Genomic DNA, 8,264 nt, shown 5'->3' on the forward strand with positions numbered 1-8,264 from the left:
GCCATTGTGCCTCAAGGCAGGACCCTAGAGGAAAACAGCCAACGGTGGAGAGGAATCGAATCAGGGGCTATATGAAAAAATGCGAATGTTACCTGTCAAAAGGAATCAGATGTATCCAACTCTCTTTACATAAGGGGAGAGAAAGCACTATCAGCTTGCTGGTCTTTGTCCATGGCCTGTGAAAAAATGAATGAGAATGTACAGAACAGTGTCAAAGTTCTGGCAATGAAATCTTCTTCCATACGGATTACACCAAGGTCAACACTGCAAATGGTTCAACTTTTGCCAAACATCTTCATTCAAGGGTTGATTCAGTTGCCCACAAAGTGGTGACCACTGCCCGCAAGATACACAAGGGTAGATGAGGCCATGGCATGGGACTGGGAAATGTGTCCCCAGGCTGATGGGAGACTTTCTGGAGCAGGAGCTGGTGGACAGGCAGGGTGAGCCAAAGCATCTCAGTCGAGACAGCTCATTTCCCTCCCTTGAGTAGATGAGGAAGCCTGGACAATTGCACCCAAGCTGCCCCGTGTTGGAGGCAAATGAGAAATGAGTGGGTCCAGATGCTGCAGAGCCTACTGGAAGACGTACTTGTAGCCCACATACAGTGGGATGAGTGCAGATATGGCTATTCAAAAGAGGGCATTTCCTTTCTTTTGACTCTTTGCATCCCTCTGTGAATTTAGGGAGCTTATAACTTCAGGGTGTGAGTGACCGTGAGTGATTACAGACAGAGTCTGGGGTAGGGGGTACTCTGAGGGATCTCAGGATCCCGGCTTGACAAAAAATATGTTTTCCTTTGGTGTAAGGGCATCTCCACTATAGACATTGGACTTCAGAGCAGTTTAGGTGGACTTCATATGCAGAAGAGGAGTTCTGAGTTTCTTTTTTTTTTTTTTTTTTTTTTTTTTGTCAAGTAAGAAACATTCTTCTGTGTCTGTGTGCAGCTCATTTCCCAAGTATGGCAGGTAGGAGTTGGTGTGAATGCTCTGAAACGTGCAGCTACAGACTGTCCTGGAGAAATCTCAGATTGGAACAAAGGTGCTGTAAGTTGCAGGGGGCTGGTGAGAGACATGTGGGGCTGGAGGTAGGGACAAACACTGCCCAGAGAGTGTCTGACATACAGGGTCTTGACTTCCCTTCATATTTAGACTTGATCAGGAGATCAGGAGATTCCTGCCAATGCGTGCTCTCCTGCTTGTTGAGCCCTTTCCCTCAGCACACAGGCCTGGAGAACTTTTCAGAAAAGACTCAGGCAAAGAGGGCTTTGAGTGCCCAAGCCCCACCTGCCTCTGTTGTTATTAAATCAGCCTTCCCATTCAGCAGTAGCCCTGCATGTTCCTTCTTCAGCCTTGGTCTCTAATGAGGCTCTGAAGCTCTTCCTTTTGCTCTTGCATTTCCTTGCAACCACTGGCTCCTGGCAAGCTCTTCCTTCCTAAGGAGAGAAAAGTTAAGACATATAAATTTGGCCTTTGAAAATTGTCCTTGCTGTCACCTCCTGGCAGCTGCTTCATGGCCCCTGTCAGAGCCAGCCCTGTCCCTGCACTGATGCAAACTCTTTGCCACACAAATGCATTATTGTCAACGGAAGACCTGTGGTGTAAGCTGTCTAGGCCAGTCAAAACCATGGTCACTGAAGAAATGGAAAAAAAGGTGGGCTGTTGGTATGCTATACTCTGTTACAGCAAGATCTATATCTATATAGGCAAAGATAATGGATATCTCCAAGAGCTGGTCTTACAACTTCTCTCCATCCAGAACCTGGCCCCAGGATCCCCTCATCTCTCTTCACACACACACACACACACACACACACAAAAAAATGCCTCTCTCCTGCACAGTTACACAACCATTGAGGCTGCAAGGCAGCCAGATTCCACCTTCCCTTTGCTACCTCTTCATGATTTATTTTAGTTGGGAACTCATTTCTCATCCGTGCCAGAGTAGTTCCACCTTTCCATAACTTCCTGCATGTTGAGGTGGACTGTTATGGAAATGGAAGAAACCCTTCAACTTCAAGGGTTGCTCCTTGCACCCTTCTTCTCCGTAGGGCCATATACTAGGGTATTCTTCCAATCAAGTCCCTTAGCAGGACAAACCCTGCTTTCATCAAGTCCTGCTCTTGGCCTTGTTCCCTTCTTTCAGAATCCTCAGCTCTACCTTCTCACCCCTGACTGTTACATCCCTGACCACCTCTTCCTTGTTTCTAGTTATGAAGCCTAACAGTGCACTTCACCTCTCTGCCTCCTCAGTCACCCTTCTCAGGATAACTCAATAAGCTCCAGAAGCAGCTTGTGGGCCTTACACCTCGGTCTGTTTCACCTTCGGCATATGTGGTCATAGTGTAAGTCCTCCATGAGGACCAGGGCATGCAAATATCAGGCTTCTTCCAGCTGTCAGAAGAAGGCCTCATCTACTTCTTCTTCCTGATCAGGAGGTCCACAACAGCCATCCATTAACCCACCACAGTTGCGCCGGTGTTGTTTTCCCTCCTATGGTGACTCCTCAGCTCTCAGCTGACTCTTCGTCCATCTCCAGACAGGGCTCCATGCATTCCTGAGGCTCTCTTCCAGAAAGAACAATTTGCCTTCCAGGTCAAGACCTATGGCCTTATCGGTGCCAGATGCCCAAGACCCCACAGTTACTCCAGGAGGTGGTTTGGGCCACCTTACTCCTCCAGTAGCTACTTACAGACACTCTGGGCTCTCTATTCTCCAGTCCTGACTTAGGCTCTCAAAAATATCAGGCCCCCAGGCCTCTTCTACTTGCTGGTTGCTCTGGTTTGATGTTCATTTATGGTTACACCCACTGACATACACACCAGTGTGACATGCACACACACTTTTCTTGCCAGTTGCTGGGTCCCAAAGAACAGTTGGAAGAGCAGGTGACGTCATCTACTTGGACCTGTGCAAAGCATTTGACGTTGTCCAGCATAGCATTCTTGTCTCTAATTTGGACAGACAGGGATTTCATGGATGGACCACTTGGTGGGTGAGGAATTGGCTGGATGTTATCACTCTTAAGAGTTGCGGTCAGTGTCTCGATGTCCAAGTGGAGAACAGTGATGAGTGGCATTCTTCAGGGCTCATTGTAGAACACGGTGCTCCTTCATATCTTTGTCAGTGACATGGACAGTGGGATGGAGTGCACCCTCAGCAAGTTCACCGATGACACCGAGCTGTGTGGTGCATTGACACGCTGGAGGGAAAGGATGCCATCCAGAAGGATCTGGACAGGCTGGGAAGGTGGGCCTGTGCAAAGCTCCTGAAGTTCAACAAAGCCAAGTGTAAGGTCCTACCCAATGGGTCAGAGCAATCCCAAGGACCGATCCAGGCTGGGTGAGCAGTGGATGGAGAGCAGCCCTGTGGAGAAGGACTTGGGGGTTATGGTGGGTGGAAAACTGCCTGTGAGCCAGCAATGTGCACTTGCAGCCCAGAAATCCAGCTGGGTCCTGGGCTGCATCAGGAGAAGTGAGGCCAGCATATTGTGGGAGGGGATTCTCCCCCTCTGCTCTGCTCTTGGGAGACCCCACCTGCAGTGCTGTGTCCATCTCTTGGACCCCCATAGGAGAAGGACATGGACCTGCTCAAGCAGATCCAGAGGAGGCCACGAAGATCATCAGGGGTCTGAAGCACCTTCCTTGTGAGGACAGACTTAGAGGGTTGGGGTTCTTCAGACCAGAGGAGAGACTGGTTCCAAGGAGACCTTCTAGAAGCCTTTCAGTACAAAAGGGCCTACAGGAACAATGTGGAGGGGTTCTTTATCAGGGACTGTAGGTATAGGTAAGAGGGTAACTGTTTTAAACTGACAGAGGCCAAATTTAGATTAGATATAAGGAAGAAGTTCTTTACTGTGAGTGTGGTGAGACACTGGAACATGTTGCCCAGAGAAGTAGTGGATGCCCCTTCCCAGGAACTTCTCCAGGAAACCTGTTCCACGGCCTCAACACTCTCATAATACAACATTTCTTCTTTATATCAAATATAAATCTAAAAACATTTCCCCTAGTCATGCCACTACAAGTCATAGTAAAAAGTCTCACTTGGAATTTCTTGGCCTATGACCACTATGTTTTCATCTCCAAACACCTTTAAGAGAGTCCAATCATCTCCCAGGATGGAGTTTGGAGGCCTCAAGCACATGACAGGTATAGAGAAGTTGAACACACTGGGCTCAGTGGAGCTGAGACTTGGAACAGTCTAGGAGTAGGCTGACAGTGATTGAAGAGAGGTTTCAGAGATTGTGGAGTTTTTCTTCTTTGTGGAAAACAGCATGAGAAAGAAATAATGCCACAAAGTGCAGCTGGGGAAGGCCAGACTTGACACAAGGAGCAATGCTGCAGTGAAATCCATCACCCAGAAAGATTCTGGATCAGCCCAAGCTTTGTGTTTCAAGGAAGAGCCAGGGAGGATGGTGAGAGATCAGGAAAGGAAGGAAGAGGCTCAGGTGGGAGCGAGGTGAGACAGCTGGGGTGCGGGCAACGGAGGAACGACACGCCGAGACGGGTTCAATGTGGGTGATAGAGCATCATATCAAGTGTTTATTGGTCCAGGGTACATATATTTATACAGACAACGATAATTATTATGCCTACTAGTCACTAGCTGATTGGCTTAAGCTCTAAAGGTCGTATTCGCATGGTCCACCTACCTGCAGTTAGCTAACAGCACAAGCTTCTCATAACACTAAGTTTCTCATGCCACTATTTTTAATTCCTCTTAACTTGTTTTCGACACACCACGGTACCCAAGGCCGAAGCGGCTTTGACATTCCTCATGTATCAGCAGCTGCGAGCAGCTGCAGGCAAACCCTAGTGAGGCCCAGCATCAGCGAGGCAGCATCAGCCCCTAGAACAGGCTCTGATCGTACAACTGCTCGGTGGGCTCATGACCCTTGTCTCTGAGCCATTCTCCAACACTGGGGGGATGAGGACAGCCTGAAGGGAAAGAGGCACAGGGGATGCAACCCCATAGGACAGCCTGTGGTGGAGATGACAGAGGGCTGTGGAAAAGCTGAAAAAAAATAACATTGTCAACCCCTTCATGACTTTGGCTTTGGCTGTTGTCTCTGCCACTGATGCCTGTGAGGAGGCACAGTCCCTTGCAGCACAGGGGCCTCATGGCCTCCTTGTGCATCCTCAGGAGCCTGGGAGGTGCACATCTCAATAGCCCCTACCCCAGGAAGAGCCCTGAGGAATGTGGGAGGGACAGGATCTCCCTTCCCAGGGGCTGGGGATCACGACATGGCTATTTGTTTAATTGGCATGGGTACTGGTCCTTTGCCTTAATGCAACACATTCAGGTTTACTCAGCATCAGAGACACCTTTCCCTTGCTTTTACTGATTTCTCATCACTTCCACCAGATTTCTGCTCTAACCGGACCCTGGGGAGGCTTCGTCAACAGTGACCCTCAGTGGGACCCATTAAAGCTACAAGAAATTTTGGAGTTTTACTCCAACTTTTTTGGAGGTTTCTTCAGGTTCTTCTCTGTGCCTGAGGTTCATGGAGTTGGCACCAAACCCTCCTGAGGGGTCATTAAACTGCCTTGGGCTGTTGCTGTGGTGCTGAGCTGGGCCGGGCTCCTGGGCCGGAGGGAGCTCCTGGCAAGTGGGCAGCGCTGCAGAGAGACAGCTCTGCCCAGGAGCAGCTCCTCTGCAAAGCGCAGCAGGGCTGGGGGCACTGCCTGCAGGCACCCAGGGCAGAGCAGCGAGGCACACACAGCTTCAAGGCAGCCTGGGCTGGGAGGCTGCTGAGAGCTCCGAGGAGGAGAAAGCGTCAGGGCCCTGGCCACAGTAAGTCTGGGGGTGCAGGGCAATGCAGCTGCAGCTCGGGGAGGGATCTGGGGAAGGCGGCAGAGCCGCCTGGAATCTGCCTCCTGCCTAGAGGAGGAGGAGGAGGAGGAGGAGGAGGTGCTCCTGAGCAGGGCTTCCCTGGTGCCCCCTGCGAGGGCCAGGGCATGAGGGCTGCCTTCTGGCGGGGCCGGCTGCAGGGGTGTGCAGCCGGGTGTGCAGGCAGGGGTGCCCAGGGCTGTCCTTCCCAGCAGGGTCCCTGCACCCCAGGGGGCTGTGTGCTGGGGCAGGGACTCTGCCGCCTGCCAGGGTCAGCACTCAGCCTGCCCGGGGAGCTCCCCACGGCGCTGTGGGGAGAAGCTGTGGGGGGAAGGAGAGACCCCCGCCAGGGCAGGCTCCTTCTGCTCTCCAGAGAGTGCTGCTGATGCGTGGATCAGGGAGTGCAGATTAGCCCCACCACAATGCCAGAGGCAGCTTTTCAAGAAGCACATCAAGGCAGGGTCTACTGTGGAAGGAAAGGGGCTTTCTAGGATCTGTGCCTACAGTTTCCTGATGTATTTGGGAGGGTGTGAATAGTAGTGGAGCTATTATGTTTGAGCCGAGACTCTTACAGCATTAGAGTGAGAGCTGTGAAGTTCTGTGAGGAAACTGCTTAAGTCCTTTCACCTGTTGCTTTGCCTACTGAAAGCACCAGTCACTGCTGTGGTGTCCTCTTACAACCTGACAACACATGGCTATCCCTGGGCAGTGTCCTGCTGCCAGGAGGGGTCCTCAGGGCAGATCTGAGCACACGGCGGGTGGGATGGGGGCTGGCAGCACTGTACAGGGCTGGTGACATGGGGACACAGAAATGGCTCCTGGCACAAAACAGCTCCTGGGAGCAGAGAGCCAGGACTTGCTCCAGCATTCTCTTGACTCTGTACTAAGGCACAGGGAGACACATTTTCCCTCAGGTCTCCCCTGTTTTCAGGCTGAGAGAAATGTGAAAGATGAGGATTTCTACCCCTTCAAAGAATTTCTCCTCTGAAACATCACAAATCTGAGCTCATAAAAAGGAATTGAATACATTTCCCCCAAAGAAAAAGAAATAATTTTGAGGAGACTTTTTGGCAAACAGCATAAGATTGAATAAAAGAAGTCTGTCCTTAACTTGTCAATGTCTTCTAGTTCAACCTCCCTGACTGCAGTGAACAAATGTCCAACGGCAGCTCCATCACTGAGTTCCTCCTCCTGGCATTTGCAGACACACGGGAGCTGCAGCTCCTGCACTTCTGGCTCTTCCTGGGCATCTACCTGGCTGCCCTCCTGGGCAACGGCCTCATCATCACCGCCATCGCCTGCGACCACCACCTCCACACCCCCATGTACTTCTTCCTCCTCAACCTCTCCCTCCTCGATCTGGGCTCCATCTCCACCACTCTCCCCAAAGCCATGGTCAATAACCTCTGGGACACCAGGGACATCTCCTACTTGGGATGTGCTGCACAGCTCTTTTTCTTTGTCTTCTTGATAACAGCAGAGTTTTATCTTCTCACCATCATGGCCTATGACCGCTACGTTGCCATCTGCCAACCCCTGCACTACGGGACCCTCCTGGGCAGCAGAGCTTGTGTCCACATGGCAGCAGCTGCCTGGGGCACTGGGTTGCTCTATTCTCTCCTGCACACTGCCAACACATTTTCCCTACCCCTCTGTGGAGGCAATGCTGTGGCACCAGTTCTTCTGTGAAATCCCCCAGATCCTCAAGCTCTCCTGCTCAGGCTTCCTACCTCAGGGAAGTTGTGATCCTTGTGGTTAGTGTCTGTTTAGCATTTGGGTGTTTTGTTTTCATTCTTTTTTCCTATGTGCAGATCTTCAGGGCCGTGCTGAGGATCCCCTCTGAGCAGGGACGGCACAAAGCCTTTTCCACGTGCCTCCCTCACCTGGTCTGTGGTCTCCCTGTTTATCAGCACTGCCATCTTTGCCTACATGAAGCCCCCCTCCATCTCCTTCCCCATCCCTGGACCTGGTGATGTCATTTCTCTACTCAGTGGTTCCTCCAGCAGTGAACCCCCTCATCTACAGCATGAGGAACCAGGAGATCAAGGATGCCCTGAGGAAATGATAACAGAATGATTTTGTGAAAAAATAAAGTACCCTGTCTTCTGTAAATCACTCATACTTTAAATCATTACATCCCAGTGCATAATCTGTAGCTTTTGTTGTTTTTTTGTTGGGGTTGGGTGGGCTTTTTTGCTTTCTTTAATTTACATGGTGTTCTCTACAAAGAAGTGTCAATATGTGACCCTTTTCTACTAATGCATCTATCAAGCTTTTGTGTGACCCAGAGACTGTGTAAATTAGGACCTATGCTTTCTTTCTGTTTAAACAAGATAAAGGATGTTGCAGCAACATGTTTCTCTGAGATCCTTCCTTCCAAGACCATCTTCCTGACCTGCTGGGTTAGTGCCTGTGTACAGAGGTGGATGGGAA

The 8,264-nt window shown here is 50.6% G+C and overlaps 1 pseudogene; it reads left to right on the forward strand.

Annotated features, from left to right (window-relative positions):
- The first annotated feature begins 6,986 nt into the window (after nt 1-6,986).
- LOC122153112 lies at nt 6,987-7,896 on the forward strand (annotated as a pseudogene).
- The last annotated feature ends 368 nt before the right edge of the window (nt 7,897-8,264 follow it).

This window comes from Tyto alba, unplaced genomic scaffold, assembly GCF_018691265.1.
Source record: "Tyto alba isolate M040663 unplaced genomic scaffold, T.alba_DEE_v4.0 Super-Scaffold_15, whole genome shotgun sequence".
NCBI classification, from domain to species: Eukaryota; Metazoa; Chordata; class Aves; order Strigiformes; family Tytonidae; genus Tyto; species Tyto alba.